Genomic DNA, 17,370 nt, shown 5'->3' on the forward strand with positions numbered 1-17,370 from the left:
ACTATGGCAAGAGACTAATTTTTCTGAACATATTTGGATTTTCAGTCAGTGCATTTCTTTCAGCTGGGAGAAGACCTGAAAAGTGCAATGATAGTGACACATCACTTGTAAGACTAAACAAAAAAGAAGTGTTGATGAAAGGGGACTTGCTGCCTGTTTAAGGTTTTTTCTTGACTTCACGAAAATTAGAGAAAAAAAAAAAGTGTTTGAATATTTTGTGTACTATATTTAAATTCATAGGAAGAAAATCTCTGACATAATTAGCAGAGAGAAAGAATGGCGATTTTGAACATATTTATCACATCTTTTTGCCAATGTACTTGTTTCTCAGACTTGCTCTAGATAAATATTGTCTAGGTGTGTTAAAAAAAGTGATTTATTAAATATTACTATTTAAAGTTTTTTTTGTTATTTTTGGATTGTTGTATGATTTTTTCATGCGAAATATTTGTTCAGCCTAAGCAATTTTCCTTATTTATTCATTATAGAGAGTGGGATCAAATGTGTAAGGAAAAAAAAATAAAGGAAAAAACTTACTGTGTATTTTGTTTAGGAAAAGGGAAATACAATACAAAAAAAAAAAAAAAAAAAAAAAAAAAGAAACAAATAAAGAAGCCTTATCATTAAACACTTGCTTGCAGTTTTTAACTTTCCAATAATGTACAGGGAACATTCTCGATTATACATATATTATTGTATCTAGCAATATCATTGAATTATTTGAGAAGAAAAAATTCTATCAGAAAACATGATTGAAACACTTAAATTCAGGAATCCTAACTGTTTATGAAAGTGGAAAAATTTTAAAAGAGAAAAATATCTTTTTGTTACTTCCTACTCTGAGAAGTTGTCACAGTTATATTCACGTTGAGGGACTCAGATTTTGGTCACCGTAAATGAAAAACCCTTCATGGTAATTTCCTGCATTTTCAAGACACATTTTAGTTTTCAGTCACTTTATAAATATCTGGGCAGCTAGGATAAATGTCTAGTTCTTAGATGTTAAAAATTATAATTCATTATTTTTCTCTGATAGTAATATGCTATTCGTTTGCCATAGGAATATAAAAATTTTGAGAGCCAAACACTTAAAATGGGAACTTAACTTACATTCTTCCCATATAGATACATATTATTAAATTCTGTTTTCATTTGTCAAGCTTTTAATTGTTAATAGTTAGCACATTTTCTTGTCATATGTTAAAGTTATTGCTAACCAGAAACTCAATATATTCTTCACTTTTTCAAATGATGAGTGTCATCAAAGACATGAGGTGTTCTAGAATTTGATAAATACCACCCCTTCTCTAATTTTTTAGGGACTTGTAGAATATTCTAAAGGAAACTGTCCTCCCCTATATTCCGAAGGAGAGAAGATAATGCCTAGATAATGGACATAATTTTCCATTACTGTCAGAAACTTCACAGAAAATTGAACAACTGAAATAATGCATAATTACAGGTCAAAAGCTACATGATATCCAAGGTCTCTAACTGCCTCAGACAATCCCATTTCATTTTCAGGTTTCATTCCAGCTTTTTGTGTATGGGATTTTACAAGAATAGCAGCATCCCTGTAGTTAGGGGCTTTTTTGGATGATAGTTCAAAGCACTCTCATTCTAAAATATGACGGGAAAAATGGCATCAAAGATTACATGTCAAATTTCTTTTAGTAGTTACACAAAATACAGTCTCACTCCAGTTATACTTAAGTCAATCAATAGTAGATCACGTATCAGCAAATATAAAGATGTGTGTTTTTCTTTTTTGTTTGCCAAAAGTCAAATTTTCATTGCTTTCTACTCTTCTTCCTTTATCTCAAATGGCTTTTACTCATACTTTACTCATGTTACCAGTCTTAAAATATTCCGAACTCTGGATTTAAAGAGTTGACTAACAGCACCCTTTATGTCAGCTATTGAATGTGGGTTTCCGTGGAACCAGAAATGGAAGATTCATAAACTAAGACAAAGGTCTGGATTCCGTTCAAATCACTACCCAATTACAGAAAAATTGGCTGCTGCTCCCACAGCACTGGATCCATTGGCATCAGTGCTCAGAACAGTCTTTGTGTCTTAAGTAGAGCCGAGGTCAGTCTCTCAAAGGAAGACAAGTGCTTTTTGTCTTCCAAAGGCACATCTGGGAAAGGTTGGATGCCCAGAGTTTGGTGCATTTTAAGACTTGAAAGTCAAATTGGAGGTAACTAGAAAAACTTACAGTAGGCAATACTTGAATTGCTGGTTGAGACTGAGGTGAGTTTTGGGTTGATTAAGCAACCATTTCAGCAGACAAGGCTTGGCTAATTGTTAGCACTTCCCTTTCAAATCCCAGACATTAGCACATTAATCTGGTCTCTGAGGCCTTCGGCTCTGCACTGCTGAGGTTACACCCAGATTCACAGAGATGATTGAGCGAAGGCTGAGGGTGTTGGTACTGTTCAACAAAGAGAAGATAAGGCTTGGAAGAGGGAGATCTCATTGATGTATATAAATACCTGAATTATCTTTGTTAAGGGTCTGGATGATGAGTCAGTGTTATACATAACAAGTCCAATTTCATAGAAAAATATAAATTTATTGATAGAATTTTGTGAAATAGAATTTTATGGAAAAAAGCCAAAATCAATCAGACAGCATGGACCATGGGATCGATGCTGGGTGAACCTCAGATGTGACAGTGTGCCGTATCCTCCATGGTTCACAAATTCTGCCCATGCACAGTCCAGTTTCATACAGTTTTTCTTGCTCAAGGCAAAAGTTGCCTCACCCCATTGTCCCCTCTGTGGGTGTTTCAAATTCATATTTCTTTTCTTTCCCTCTGCAGATCTGATGAATGGTTTTCCCGGCAGAGCTGATACTTCTGATTAGATTTTTGAGAACTTGGCATTCACATGCCCACTGGTCCGATTGTAGATAAGGTTCCAGTCAGGCGATGCTCACCGAGTCATTAGCGATCCCATCTCAGGAGAAGGCCCATCTCCTCCAGGAGAGTCCTTCTTTTATTTTGCAGATGTGGTTATCCTATTCCTGGAAACAACTCGTAGTTGCACCATACTTTTATTTCAAGGAGACAGAGGTATTTGATACAGTGTATGTTTTATACAGGATATTTATCTCAAAAGAACTAATTAATTCCTCAATGATTATAACTCTCAGCAATTTTGCAGATGACACAAAACTATGATGAGTGGCTAAATATGATCCTGAAAAAGTCAAATGAATCAGAATTTTATGGTAAATTCACTTTCACATATCTTCAGGAACTTTGCTGGTAAGATCCATGCCTTGATAGTCACAGGGACCATATGTGATATGGGAATCCCAACAAACACTACTGTTCATTGAGAATAGTTCACATGGCATAGACACTGCTGTTGGTGAAGGATGTGTTTATCTGTTAAAGAGTTATCTTTATTGCAAACCTGGTGCCTTGCCAGCACTAATCAATCAGCTTAAACAACATGTACATGATGAAATTGAAAAGTATTTCAGAAATAGAAAATAAACAGTTCAGAAATAGAAAATGAGAGGAGTTAATAGCACAACACTTCATATATTAATGACTGTTTGTTTGTAAAACTCGAAAGTGAAATCACTTTTAAAGAAATACAACTCCTGATAGAACTATAAACTGTAATTTTATGTTTAATAAACACCTTTAATCAAGAGAGAGATATGAGTTCTGATATGAGACATTCAGAACATAGGAAACTCTCCAAACAATATTTGTTCAACCCTAGCCCCTAGTGTCTAACAGAACATTAAAAATTTGAAAGCAAAAACTATTGAAGCACCAAGAACAATAATTACAGCTGAGCATATGCTAGGATGTATTTATAATTATTTAACTTTTAATCTTTTATTTGTCCCTGTTAGCTAATTGCTGACCTTCCCACTGGTTAAATTACTATTTTTGTTTGTTTGTTTTTTAAGACTGTCTAGACAAGAAGACACATCTGGATGAAGCTAATATAGAAAAAACATTGACTTCCAGCTATGATCAAAGTCCTATTTTTGAGGAATATTAAATGACAGATTTTAGGATAAATTTACAACCACCCAGGACTGTAATCTATTTCTTGCCAAGGTGAAAAGATGGTGAACACACATCTCTTTCTTTTAAGGAATATCCCTGATTTCTGAGGGAACCAAGTTGTCAGCCTTTTTTGGAGTAGCATAATTTGATTAATGAATTATTGAGTAGTTGTTCTGGTTTAGATCAAATTTGGGAGGAAACCTCTGAATGGGGTTCCTCTGGGGAGGAAAACCAAACGGCCCCACCCCCAGCCGGTCCAGGAAAAAAAAGTTTCCTCAGAGAAAAGTGGAAAAAACTATTTATTTAACAAACAAAATGCCCACGGGCATGAGGGATGGGAAAATTAAACAACAAAACCTCTCGCTGCTCTGAAGAGGGATGGCAAACTGTGGAGGTTCTCGCCAGAAGTTAGTTTCAGTATTTCTGGTGCTGGAAAATGCCGAGGTCCAGGCCCCGGCGGGCCACGAATGCCGGATCCCAGAGACTTCTCTGAGTTTTCAGTCCAGAGCAGACTTGAACAGTTCCAAGAAAAAGAGAGAAAAACAGTCCAGGAAGCTTCTTTGCCTCAGCTAGCTAAACTAACTAAAAAAAAGAAAAAAAACCTCTCCGAAGTATCCGACGAACACACCTTCCCGAGGAACAAAAAAAGGAATGTGGAGGAGTGAACACTTTTCAAAAATGAACTGCGGTCATCTTCTTCCCTGCTCACCCTCAGAACCACTCTTACACGTACAGAACACAACCTACAGCACACATAGAACAGACGATCGGTGATACAGAGGCATCATAGTCCACCCAGGACAGTAGTATAAGTTTATTAAATTTTTTTTGAGAAAAGAATTCAAATTAATGAAACTAATTTTCTAATCAAAAAAGCTAACCACAATTCCCCAAAATTAAAGAGTCAAACAAAAAAAGTGGTTTTTTTCTTTTATTCTTCATGCCATCCATGATTCTAACACAAGATGATCAGAACTCAGGATGTGGTACTCAAAACTATTTTTGACATTAAAACTTCAAAATCATCATGAAAAGTCCTCAAAATAACTTGCTTAGTTTGACATAGTAGGCAAAAATAGGAAAAAAATTTAACACAGTCTACTCACTCTCTATACCACAGCACTGAGCTTCCCTTCAGTATGACATAAATATCTACTTGTAAATCAATGTCAGTTAGTTGCACCATTAGCAGATATTTTTAATCTGGCTCACTGAGTTGCGTTACTGAAGCATATGACTAGAAATATTTTCATCAGATTTACTCCCATATGCCACTGATTTCTTCAGTCTACAAGCATGTCACATAGTTTCTGGGTATGCTGATTTAACCATCTTTGCTAAAATTTTATTCATGTGTCTAGTAGTATTACACACAAAAGTGAAAATGTTTCTTCTAGAAATTTTCATCCTGACTTAATGTACTAAAAAAACATACTAAATTATCATAACACTAGCATTCCATGAATGTTATGAAAGCTAATTAATTTTAGTTTGTAGAGTACTTTTATTTCTTAAAATGTATTATTATTCTTATTTCCTCCTTGTTAAAGACTCCCTTAAAAATAGCTAATCATTTCAGTTAAAATTCAAGGTAAAATATCACTTGAAATTATAATAATTTTTGAGTTTTAATTCGTGAATACCAATATATTTTGTACAGAATATAAGAATTAGGAAAGAGACGAAAAGTAAATGAATGGATTTAGTCTCCACCAGTATTTCTGTATTAATATGCTAGGACTTTAAAAAAACACCCATGTTATACATGAATTTAATAATATAAAATATTTGCACAAGGGAAATTAATAAATATTTACTTATCAGTGGTTCAGACAAGATAAAGGAGCAGAACAATTAATGAACTGCTTTACTTAATAATACAGTGCATTTTTCAGAGGAGGAGGAATCACACTGTCACGGTAAAAGCCCTCTAGTTTGTCTTTAGACAAATAGATATATAAATAAGGTGAATAAATTTAAAATTGAAACAAACAAGTTTCTAGAAAATTCTGCAGTGATATTCAAGAATAATGTTTACATTTGACAGTGACAAGCAACGGCCTTCAGTAAACCTGTGTCAGGGATTGTTAATATGATAGCACAGAGGAGAGGGACTGAGCTCTGTGTTTATCTCGATGATGGTCCTGTCTCAAATATATTTCCTGAAGGACTTTTGAGAACTGTCTAAGCATCATGTGTCTAAGGTTTTCAATAATGAAAAAGGACAGTTATGTTCCTATGTAGAAATTAACAAAGCCCTCAAGATTCTTGGTGCTGTTTTGTTATTAATGCTGAAGTTTTTGTTTGCTTTGTTACACAAAATAGTAAAGAGCTGTTATTCTTGTCCCCAGATCTTTGCCTGAAAGCCTCTAACGGCAAATTTGTAATTGGAAAAGTAGGGGGTGGTTTACATTCTCCATTCCAAGGGTTTACATTCTCCACTCCATTATCTGGCAGATACCTGTCTTCCTAAACCAAGACTATCACGATAAGCTAAATTATGATAATCTAATTTATGTTAGTGGCTTGAGTGAGAGACAAGCTATCGCTTTCACAACAGTTTCTGAGAATAGAGTAAAAAGTAGTTAGTAGAACTGTAGGTAAGGCGGTATTCCACTTGCCATGTGGTACTAATAAAACCTTTATTCTATTTTGTTGAGAAAGAGAGGAAATAATATTGTCTCACCTGTGCTAATATGATATTGTGTCAAGATATAATTGCTTAGGATGGTGGCATCCCTTATTTTAACATAAAAGAAAATCCTCATCCTTAAAAGGCAAAAATGTAGTACTGCCTCTTAGGTAGTAGATATTAAGGCATTATTTAAAACATTCTTGATAATATGGTATGATTTTACACTCAGTTGTGTTTTAAGGTATACAATGGACAGAACTTTGAGTATTAAGGAAATACCTTCTGTACAGCACTTCTACTGCAGACTCAGATCTATGAATATTAATTGCTTGATGTCAAATTTTAGGTTTTAATATGTTTCTCTCCTTTTCTGTTAGACCACATCATACTTTTGGTGAGTTTGTTAATTTATGAAAGAAAATGTAATAACAGAAAAAGGAAAGTAAATGAACAGATTTTTAAGCAGTCTTATGGTTTAGGTTTATTTTTTCTTCTGATTCCAACACATGGACAAACTGCTGCCAGCAAGTGCCAAGCTCCCTGATCATGGGTCTGACTAGCTGTTACATTTTTTGTCTGACATGGTAGGCATCTTCTTGCATCAACTTCAGATGTCAGCAGCAATGAGGGCCCTTGTTTTTTCTGGAACTATAAAGTTGGAAAAGACCATCTGCTCAGCCTTCTGTTATCTGAACCCTTCCCTAGAAATAGTTTTCAAGAATATATTAAGAAGTGCAAAGAAAGAGATAAAATGTAAGATGTTGGTAAAATAATTTTAACCCTTTCCTTTCACTTCACAAGATATATATTTTGTCAGATACGCTGCAGCAATGAAAACCAAAAGCAAATTTGTGTACTTCACAGCTATTTGGTTAATGGTATTGAATTATTTAGCACTACAATTTTTACTCTATAATTATATGTTTTCTGTATGGTTTTAAATGTTATTGCAATATATCCAAAAGTTAAGATTCTTTTGATATTCTCTTTCCATACAAAGTTTGGAAAGTGTGTATTCAGCTGTAATCTCTGCCAGAACTAGAAACCTACTAGAACACTCCCAAAATAGCAACAGATGAGATATAGCTTATGGAATAAGTAATGAGTATGGATTTAATGAAAATTATTCTGTAGAAAGCATTTTCTTTTCTTTCTTAAAAAAAATACACTCTACAACTGCTTAAAGTTTACCTTTTACACACAGGCTTTTTTTATTCACACTTCGTGAGCTATATGCCCTGTTATCAAATTCAGCAATAACAGCACAACATAGAAGTTATCTAGCAGTGTACAGAACACTGGGATCCCAAATGTGGATGGAACCAAATATAAAGTTAATTTTGAAAGCCAGCAGATGAGAGTTCTGCTTTACAAGAGCTGCAATGAGTATAAAAGCAAAATTATTTTAAATTCCAATATTTATACAGACAGAATTCTGATAGATATCTTATTGAAAAGGTTTCACATCAAATGGAAATGAAGTCTGTGGGAACATGTCTACTGTCACAAATGAACTGTGAATCAGGATTTCCCTTCCTTAGCCACTCACTGCCTGAGAAGCATGAAATATCATAGGCTATTAGAGCTATTACGTTTTTCAATATGGTCTTAATGCAATGGTTTTTAACACTGAATTTTTTTCATCTTTTCTTTCTTATGAAAGCTATTTCTTGGTGTTGTGGTTTTGAAAACAAACCAAGTAAGAGGCTCTAAGTCAGAAATAAAATTTAATGAGAAGAAAAGAAAAATAAAATAGAATAAAATAAAATAAAATAAATACAAAAAGAAAAACCAGTGACAGAGTCAGAATACAACCTGATCAGGGTGATGGAAGCACTCCAGACGAGGTGGTCTTCCTGAAACAGAAATCTTGTAGAAAGGTCTGGTAGCTCCAGTCCTCTGGGAACCCAATGAATGAGGGCTGCTTCTACTGTCCCAAATCCCAGCTTATATCCAGGTGAGAATGCTTGGCTCCTCCCCGTGGGTGGAGCATCTCACAATGGGATGATGAGCCATGGAAGAGGGCCTTAATGGCCCATTAAAGAGAGAGATAACTCCCTCTGGGAGTTATGCAAAAGGCATTGATGGGCCATTAACTGAAGATGGTTATAGAATGCATCCTAAACTACAACCCAGGACACTTGGAAAAAGAGAAAAAAACTGCAATTACATTTTCCATAGAACAGAATTAGTTTCAAATACATTGTCATAACAATTCATCCTGTAAACATTATGCTCATGTAATGGAAGGTTTTAAAATAATCATCATCAGCTCAGTGTTATATGGAACATCTACTATCCTTCTTTGTTTTTCAAACTCAAACAAGACAGCTCGAGAAGTTTTCATGGTTTGTTCCATTAAGAAGACATGTGACTGGAAGTGTGCCAGTAGAGTTTTATTCTCAATTGATGAAAGCGCATTAGATGCTAAAATCAAGAAAAAAATCCACATTGTATTCAGTGCCTGGTTTTGGGGTTTTTTAATATTGTTTTAATGCAACTTTGCAAAGTAAACCTTGAAAACTTCACTGAAAAAATTACAAACAATTTTTGATATTGTCATTTGAAAGTAATACCTACTTACTTTCCCAACCAAAGTAACAAACTAGTTTAGTGACTTGAAAAATTACGATTTTGAGTCATTTTCATTCTAGAATTAACATCTTACCGAAAAAATTACCCATAAAAAAACCCCTAATTATCTTCAACATTGGAATTAATGTGAAACCAGTCTTTCATTTAGAAAAGAGCAGATGATAATTTTAAAATTACACTTAATTTATAGTTATCTAACTAGTATATAATAATAAAACCTCATTTTTACTTTATTGTTATTTATTATTCTACTAAAAGCTGCTTAGATCGCAAATGTCTTCCTTCTAGCTCTCTAGTCCCAGATTGAACAAATGCACTTAAACAAAATTTTCCCAGAATCTATTTAAACCCAAATACTTGGACACCAGTGTATGTTTCACTTCAGTAGAGCAAAGGATCGAAGGTCTTTAACTGTGCCACCTCTGGGGTAGATAGCATGAGGGAGGACCATTTATTATTTCTTAAGAACTTCTTTATTCCTTATGAGGCATCAAGCCCACTATGATCTGATTGGAAGCAAAACTTCTGTGTGGCCCTTGAAGTTTGATTCTACATTCTGATAGTTCACTGCATGCTTGGGAATCTGCAGCCTTACTGATAGTCATGGGAGAGAATGTCTGTCTCTGCTGACGTGTCTGACCCCAGATGCAAGCAATATGGATACAAGTGAGGGTAATAAAAAATGCTTTATTTTACTTATGCAACTGCATAAATTCTTCTGCTTCTCTTATGCTGGAATTCTCAATTTTTATAGTTAATATTCTCCTCCTAAACTTAGCATAATTGATCTGTCCCATGCTGACATCTCCCTCCTTTTTCCTTCTCTATTTGGGGAAAGAAATAGATTTTTCAATGAAGCTGTACTTCTATTGCTGTGTAAATGTCTTGGGTTTTATGCTGGGAACCAGCATTAGTATTTACCTTTGTGGTATTTGATGCACTATATTTCTCTTCAAGGAGCTATGAAATTATCTTTCTTCTCTGTAGTGGGTGTTACATACCACACATTAAAATAAGTAAAAAAAAACTCAAAACAAAAACAGATGTTATATGTACAGGGCTTTTTTTGTTTGTTTGTTTGTTTTACTGTAGACAGTACAGATATAACAGAAATCAAGCACACTAAAGTGTAATAACTTGCACATAAAAAGTTTCCAACAAATTTCTCTCAAATAAGCCCAAGGGATGTTCACAGTATATATACCTAATTTCAGATACATCTATTGCCCACTTAATTTTGTAAAAATAGCCAGATAAGATATATTATCAAAATAATGGAATACATTGTGAATTTTGAATCATCAGAATGAATATTCTAGAATAAATCTTCTTAATTTAAATCTATTCTTTATACAATAACATTTGAAATAGGTAGTTATTGTTACTAACTACTTCAAACATCCAGAAATATTATGTAAGTGATGGTGGATACAGATGTGAATTTCAAAAGAGCAAGAAGGTCAAATCAGGTCCATCTTTTTCTTTGGGAAAGCATCAAATGCATTTAATGTTGGGCGTGCAAAGGTCTCCATATGTTATTCAAGCAGAATGATATCAGAGACCATACTTCTGGTATCATATTCCTTTTCTTGCATTTGGTTAAATATGTAGCATTCAAAGTTAATCAAATCAGACAATTCTTTCTTGTTCTATCCTCATCTTTATCCATTTGATTAATATATCACTCACAGATCCTCACAGCCTGCTGTCTTCTTCCAATAAGTTACATACTAAGGAAAGATTTTAAAAACAGTTGTCAAAACTGTGAAGAAAAGTAACACACAATTTCAGCATGTGAACAAGAAAATAATCTGTCTCTTGGAGGAATTGACTACCTCTACACATTTAATCAACTTTTAATTAAAAAATAAGGATTATTATCTCCTCAAACAAAACAATGAGTGCAGTGAGGTGTAACCATCATCTTGTCAGTTTTAATTATCCCAGTGCCTCACACTTATTTTCTCCTGGCACTGACATATCATTCTTGAACTCTATAGATTGACAGAAATGGCATGCTTTTTATACTGTTTCATTACTCTCAGCCACAGCCAATGTTTCTGTTTCCTTGGTAATACATATCTTTATATTTAAAAATTAATGAAAAATTTATGAAGTTGCTTCCTGGTGACTTGGATATTTGAAATTAACAACTCCTGCTTAATTTCCAGTGAAATGCATTAGCCAGGTGTCATGAAGTGCATAAAAAATTATGGAGATACCAACATTGCTTTTCTAGAAGTATGTTCATAATTTTTTTTTTTAATTCAAAATCCCACAAACTGTCCCCAAATGCTGTAAAATGTATTCCATTAAATTGGTCCTAGGCTTTATTTTGACTTAAATGAGATTAAATTGTTAAAGAATTCTCTGTTTCACTGGAATAGTTTGAACTTGTGAAGTACATATTTTGAGTCATAAAAATCCACTGCATTCCATTGCAAGCACATAAATATAGCTAAACTAAATCAAATTACCAAATTTCAGCAAGGTGAAGTCTGGCCTGTCTGGCATCCACCTCCAGAGATTTTAGGTTTTCTTTCTCCTTGGGGACATCACATTTGATAGAATGAACATAAAAATGGAATTTACTTATCATCTTGAAAAGGGTATACAAAAATAAAAATGTTCTGTATTTGTGGGTTTTTATGAGAGGATGGCTTGCTCTCCCCAAAATGTGCAATAGAAACAGGAAGAAAATGTCTAGCTTGTGTATTTGTAGCTGCAAAACACAACATTTTCTGTTCAGAGATGGCTGTACTGTGATGAGAGTTAGCCCAGGACACGGTGCAAATTTACCAGGGAACTGGAAGACCTCTGGGGAGTGTTCAGATTTGCAGCCAATGAAAAATACAGATCATCAATGCTTTTTAAAAGAGAAACTTAATATGGACAGAAGACAGTAAAAGGTAACTTTTGCTTTAGGCAAAGAACTGTGTGCTTCTCCAATCTTCTCTTCCATTTTGTTGCTTAAAGTTAGTAAATTAAAAACAACAACAACAACAACAAAAACCAAACAAACAAAAAACAAACAAAACAAAACAAAACAAAACAAAACAAAACAAAACAAAAAAAAAAAAAAAAAAAAAAAAAAGATAACATATAAACCCTAGTTTCTTTCTGAAAAAACCAAATATTAATTATATAAGTCTACCTGACAGGTAAACCCACAGGATTTATTACTTTAAATGTCAAAACTCAAATCAGAAAATTTCAAGGAAAAGAGGAAATAGAAATCTGTAAGATATTGGACAGGGGAAATGACATCAACAGTATGTTTTCTGCATTCTGAATACAAACTTGCCATATATTCTACAATGTCAAATTGGAAATTATTAGGAGGATTACAACTTTTTCCTGACATTACTATAATATTGATTCCTGATGGATAATCCTTTAGATTTCTTTAATTTATCAGTGTCAGAAACGTCACTTAATTCTTCTGTGTACACTAGTGATATTATGTCAGATGTGTCACTGAGTCAATGCTTTTAGTGATGCCTCATGCAGAAACATCAGGATGAATAATACAATCAATACCACTCCAGTGAGAATTCACCCATAGACAGGAGTATTGGGTATTTACTTTGTGTTCAGTCTTCAGTTGTTTATTGACTTGATTTAGGGTTTAATGGGAAATCAGTGACTTAGGGGATACATAAAAGCCCAGCTGTGATGGTACACATTTCCTATGTCTGTGGAAAGGCTGAAAAAGAAACATGAGTATGTGCAATGTTTTAATTACATTCAAGAAGATATATCCCAGAATGAGGCGTGCTGTGAAACAAGCCAGGTGAAGATTGCTACATTTATGAAATAAACCTAATTACTATTACATATTGAAACCAAGTTCAGACAATTTAGCTACAATCTGATATCCATAATTGTATGGTTTTAATAAGCCCAGGATGTCTGTGATCAAAAAGAGTTTGAGAAGTCATTGACAAATATGAAGTAAGCCCAGAGTGCTGCAGGATACTTATACCCTAACCCTAACCCTAACCCTAACTGTTTCATGCCTGGATTGAAAATTTGTAGTTATTATGGAATAAGAAGCAAGGTAGGAGTAAAATTATGGCAAAAAATTTAATGTTTTTAAATTTTATGTCATTGTTTTCAGTAGTAGGCTATACAGTTTAAGAAAGTGCATTCCTTGACCTTCCTCTTTATAAAGAGAACATATAATAATGGTGGAAAAGCACTCAAGAGGTGCACATTCTTGAGGTTTTTTTCATTTTGGTGTCTTTAAGATAATGTCAGATTATAGTTACAGACTTTTACCTCTCCTCATTCTCTAGAAATTTAGGCAAATAAATATAAAACAATAAGAGAAGTTCGGAAATCTAATTTGCCACTTGCAGTGGTAGTGCAAAAGATTTTGTTGGGGGGTTTTAATGTGATCTGTGTAGGTAGACTATGTTTAGGTACCTCAACTTTTATGTAGTGACAATATAAGAATGGTAATTTTGTAATTACAATCAGCAGTGTCCCACATGACAGTAGTCACAGTTTTACAAATATGGCAGAGAACCATAAAGAATGACACGTTATTTTTCATGAAAAAGTAGTTTTGAATACATCACAGAGATTTTTTTTTAATCACAGAGAATTTTAATTAATTTTAATTACATCAAATATTTCCACCATATTAGATGTCTTCCTTCTTTTCCTTCACTGAAATAACCCTATTGTTAGTGTAGGAAACACATAATCACGGAATGATTATATGAGGTGCTTTATTGAAGAGCTCTGGGAGCCAGGGTACAGACCCAAATCCAACTCCAAAGAGGACTCAGAAAGTATACAGCTTTATACCCTTTTTGTTATACAACTCTATGTTAATCATTCAGCTCCCATTGTTCTATTGTATACACTCAAGCATGAATTTTGGTAAATATCTTTCCTTGTGATTCTCATGATTCTGGTTTAAGATAATAATCATATTCAGCTACTAACAATGGTTACAATTATATCATTTATCATATGATATATGATTATGAGTACATTGAGTACAGTTTCACCCAACCTAGTAGAGAATAGCTTTATTTCTAAGGCTTATATATCTAAGTACAAATCGTTCTGATCCCCCCTTCTCCTCTCATCACTTGGGCAAAGTTATACTTGATTTGGTTAAAACAATAGCATGAAACAACACCCTGGCTGCAGTAAAGCTGAGGTTCTATTCCCCAGCTTTGCGGCCACAGAAATCATTCTTAATTTTTAACCCGATAACTATTATTACATATTGTTTCCCATTTGAGTACTGCCTTATAGTTACAACTTGAAAATTTCAGTCTTTCATTTGATGAGACTGATGAGTTCAAACCCTAAGTGTGGAAGATGTATTACCATTTATCCTGGAATTGAGACTCCATTTAAACACAAATATCCTTCACAAGAGCTGAGACAACAGCACATGCATTTCAACATAAGGCAAAAGCCATTATTTCTATAACATAACAAAACCAGGGCATACAATACTTGACATCCCAGGTCCTCATTTATTTCCTTTTTCCATTTGTCAAGTAGTCAGTGAGAACGAATTAAGGCCAATATTTCTTCAGGGCGAAAAAATAATTCTCTGCTCAATTACTCAAAAATTATATAGCTCTCCATTTTCACTTGTCTTTCTGCTCTTCCTGCTTTGTATTTCAAATTTCCTGATAACTAAGTCTCTTCTTTACCTGTTTTGTTTTGTTTTGTTTAAGTAAGGAAAAGTACCAAATTTTAATCTTAATTCTTTTTTTTTCTCTTAGAAGTCAAGTCAATGCAAGTCTGAGGTTCATTTTTTGCATAACAGCATTATTCATCTTTTTTCTTTTCTTTCATATACCCACTCATTACTTTATTTCCCAGTTATTTTACCAAATTTTCTTTAATTCATTCTAATATTTACACATGGCAAATAGCAGCTTAAAATGCTACAATGAAGTCACAGTTGTAAAACAAGATGCAATAACCATTCATCATTTTGTAAAAGATCTTTCTCTTCTAGTGATTGTACATCTTGTGTTTTAGGGAGAAAATTCTTATTTAATTCATTTGTCACAGTAAGGGAAAACTTCAATCAATCAATCCTTCACATGGGAGGACTAAATTGGTAACTGATGATTAAATCTAGCTCTTTTTTATAGTATTCAAAGGAAAAGGGGGTTTCTTAATCAGAAATACACGGTAAAATACTTTTTTTTTTTGGTTTCCTGGACAAGGCCCAATACCATATCTTTAAGAAAAAGCATTCAAGTTAAATATTTTGTCAGTTAAAATGTGACAATAGTCTAAACTTTTGCATTTCCTACTTGTAACCTTAAAATAATGAAAGAGAGTGAGAGAAAAAAAATCCAGAAAATTACAATGGAGATGTACTTCTTTCCTGGAAATGTTGAGTGAGTACTGAAGGCAGAATGCATCTTTGTTTTTCATTAACTATAGGTTCATTTGTCATGGCCAACAACCCTTTTATAAAGGCTGTAAGCCTTCATAAGCCTGCTCTCAGGAAAGTACATTCCAGTCTCACTAACTTATGAATAGAGGAGGAGTGATTTCTCACAGAGATTAGCTGCCCATGGTGTACTCTTAGCTACTGAAGAGACGAAGGTGAGCTTCAGAGATGTGTGTGTAAAAAAAGACAAGGCTGTTTTGAGCTTAGACACAGGCCAGCTTGACTTTTGATAGAGAACTAAAGAGGAAGAGTCCTGCAAAAAAGAACCACTGTGTTGGTATTACTTTCAGAACCTTCACCAAGATAATTTTTTGATGGATGAAGAACATGAGATGGAGGTAAAAATCTGGAAATTACTGAGCAAATTACATTATTACACACTCTTCTGCCATTTCTTCAAAACAGAATGGGAACTCTTTGCTGAAAGTTATGACAAACAGTATGCTCTGATCTCAAGAAATGATGGTATGAATTTCTTTAAAAACTAATACTGGAAGATGTTGAAATTCTTTAAAAATCTTATGAAATATTTCTTCAGAAAGAAAATAGAGAGCAAGAAAGACATCTGAATTCTGAGAGAATTATAGATAGAATCATCCCATATATTCATATATTTGCCATATATAGATGACATTTAAAATTTTGAAAAAATCATAACTCTCACAATGGCTATCTGTCAGAGTGTAGTTTTCACCCTGAATTCATGTTAAATTGATCAAGGTGTAGCCATAATGAACATGAACATAATTATTATAATTAATTATAATTATAATTATATGACCAAAATATAGCTACTTTAATTTGTCAAAATTTTATTTTCAGGTCTTTAAAAAATAAAAACAGCTTTATCATTAGCTTTCCCTGAAAGATTTCATAAGCTGCACTTACAACACTCGTACATGATTCCCTCATGTTACAGAAACTATGTCAAAGAAATATTCTGTAAAAGTTTAGCACTCTGGTTAAGTGGACTTCCTCTGACCAAAGACTGCTTGTAGAAATATCAAACTGAAGTGCACAGTTTATGCTGAATATTTATGCTAAGTGACTTGCCCTAAAACTGACAACTGTTACCACCTCAGATCCTTTTTAACAAGTGCTTTGACGTAAAGACAATGAGTAATTAGAAAATCAAAGTGGAACACTGGGAGAAAAAAACTGTATGGATACTATGAATTCTAATAAATCATAACAGAATCATTTGGATATATAAAATGTGCTGTAACTACTTAATACAAGTTATCATCTGTTAACAACTTGCAGCTTGTAATATATCAGTTTTTCAAGAAATGTGTGATGGCAAATTATATATTCTTTTTATATGATTATCACAAATATTCTTTGTTCAGTAATTTAAATTACATTGTCATGAAAACTTAGAGTTTTTACTTGCTCATATCAAAATCTGATGTGAATTTTAACAAATAAAAATCCTGTAACCCAGTAAACTTCTGGATCTTCATACTCTCATTTAGCAAAAGTTCTTGCCATAAAATCTTAAGAATAAAAGAATCTTCATATTTGAAATGAAAGAAAACTTGAATATAGAAATTTAAAGCACTCACTTTGGTGCCCCACTGTACATTTAGCAAACAAAGTCTGTTTGTTTAAGACTTTTCTGTGACTAAAGTGAGATTCTTTCTTTATATTAAGATGAAAATT

The 17,370-nt window shown here is 33.5% G+C and overlaps 2 long non-coding RNA genes across 2 annotated transcripts in view; one reads left to right on the top strand and one right to left on the bottom strand.

The window, feature by feature from the left end:
* LOC136357838 (uncharacterized) overlaps positions 1-17,370 on the top strand; it is a 314,577-nt gene that overhangs the window by 291,063 nt on the left and 6,144 nt on the right. The window lies entirely within an intron of this gene.
* The window catches only part of LOC136357839 (uncharacterized), a 105,974-nt gene continuing 92,921 nt past the window's right edge, over positions 4,318-17,370 (bottom strand). The window contains exon 2 of the long non-coding RNA XR_010742968.1: positions 4,318-4,664. This is a non-coding gene — a long non-coding RNA (uncharacterized lncRNA). The remainder of the gene's footprint in view (positions 4,665-17,370) is intronic.

This window comes from Sylvia atricapilla, chromosome 2, assembly GCF_009819655.1.
Source record: "Sylvia atricapilla isolate bSylAtr1 chromosome 2, bSylAtr1.pri, whole genome shotgun sequence".
Classification (NCBI taxonomy): Eukaryota; Metazoa; Chordata; class Aves; order Passeriformes; family Sylviidae; genus Sylvia; species Sylvia atricapilla.